Source organism: Panthera pardus, unplaced genomic scaffold, assembly GCF_024362965.1.
Source record: "Panthera pardus isolate Hobbes unplaced genomic scaffold, ASM2436296v1 HiC_scaffold_1, whole genome shotgun sequence".
NCBI classification, from domain to species: domain Eukaryota; kingdom Metazoa; phylum Chordata; class Mammalia; order Carnivora; family Felidae; genus Panthera; species Panthera pardus.
This window is the reverse complement of record NW_026526654.1, coordinates 53,940,674-53,942,839: the sequence shown is the minus strand read 5'-3', so window position 1 is coordinate 53,942,839 and position 2,166 is coordinate 53,940,674.

The following is a 2,166-nucleotide window of genomic DNA, read 5'->3' as shown; positions in this document are numbered from 1 at the left end:
AAAGACCTCAATGTAAGACAGGAAGCCATCAAAATCCTCGAGGAGAAAGCAGGCAAAAACATCTCTGACCTGGGCCGCAGCAACTTCTTACTCAACACATCTCCGGAGGCAAGGGAAACAAAAGCAAAAAAGAACTATTGAGACATCATCAAAATAAAAAGCTTCTGCACAGCGAAGGAAACAATCAACAAAACTAAAAGGCAACAGACAGAATGGGATAACATATTTGCAAATGACATATCAGAGGAAGGGTTAGTATCCAAAATCTGTAAAGAAGTTATCAAATTCAACACCCAAAAAACAATCCAGTGAAGAAATGGGTAAAAGACATGACTAGACACTTCTCCAAAGAAGACATCCAGATGGCCAACCGACACATGAAAAAATGCTCAACATCACTCACCATCGAGGAAATATAAATCAGAACCACAATGAGATAACACCTCACACCTGTCTTAATGGCTAACATTAACAACTCAGGCAACAACAGATATTGGCGAGGATGCAGAGGAAGAGGATCTCTTTTGCACTGCTGGTGGGAATGCAAGCTGGTGCAGCCACTCTGGAAAACAGTATGGAGGTTCCTCAAAAAATTAAAAATAAAACTACCCTACAACTCAGCAATTGCACTACTAAGTATTTTTCTAAGGGATACAGGTATGCTGTTTTGAAGGGGCACATGCACCCCAATGTTTCTAGCAGCACTACCAACAATAGCCAAAGTATAGACAGAGGCCAAATGCCCATCGATGGATTAATGGATAAAGAAGATGTGGGATATATACACACACACACACACACATACAATGGAGTATTGCTCAGCAATCAAAAAGAATGAAATCTTGCCATTTGCAAGTATGTGGATGGAATTAGAGGGTATTATGCTAAGAGTAATTAGTCAGAGAAAGACAAATATTGTATGACTTCACTCATATGAGGACTTTAAGACACAGAAGAGCTGAACACAAGGGAAGGGAAACAAAAATAATATAAAAACAGAGAGGGGGACAAAACATAAGAGACTCTTAAATATGGAGAACAAACAGAGGGTTGCTGGAGGGGTCGTGGGAGGGGGGATGGGCTAAATGGGTAAGGGGCATTAAGGAATCTACTGAAATCATTGTTGCACTATATGCTAACTAACTTGGATGTAAATTTTTAAAAAATAAATAAAAATAATAAAGTATACTCTTAGAAACAGCTAAATTAAAAAACAAAATACAGAGAGAATAAAAGGCAAACAAAACAAATTTCGTGTTTGATTTACTTCGTCATGTCGTCAACAAATGGATAAAGATTCTTTTGCCATCCAGGTGAACAAAGTCCCCAAGATGGGGTGCAGAATTTACAAGTTCATGGTTGGATTAACTCATGCAGGAGGCCTCCGTGCCCCATTGAGACAATCCTTACTGAAAAAGAGCAGATTGTTCCTAATCCAGAAGAGAAGGTTGCACAGAAGGATATCCCAGAAAAAAAACTGAAGAAACAAAAACTTAAAAGTAAAAGCAGAAAATAAAAGAAAAACACCTACACAAACTGGAGGGTGATTGGATATCTGTCAATACCTGGTAAATGTTAAAAATGTTTACCTTTTATCCTCAGTTACTTCGTTTAATCTTCTCTTCTTTCCCAAGGGGTATAGTCCAACTAAAGTGCATTAAACATCTGGGGTAGGATTTGTAGAATCGGATGAAATATGTTTTTCTATTTCTTAATTGGTAGCAGAACAGACAATGTTGTTAACTTAATACTCTGTCACTTAAAATGCTTCTTTCCTGTTACAATATATTAAAGATGTTTTTCTGAAAATAAATATCAACAGATGTATTATATTCCAATAAAGTGTTATGCCATCATTTATTTTACCAGTTACTTGTGTTTGGACATTAGATTTGTTTAATTTTATTATTGCTAAAATTGCTGGGTAAACAAGCCTCAGAATTAACTCTCATCACATAATTGTGATGATTTAATAATAATGGATTCATAGAGGAATGATGAATAATAATTTGTGAATCATTAAGTAGAAGAAAATGGGAAGTAGGATTATAACCTATTATAAAAAACCTGATCATAATAGTAACTTATTTCAAGTTGAGTAAAGAAACAAGACCAATCGAGAAGTATGTATCTGACTAGTGCTTAGCATAAATGTGAGTGCATAAT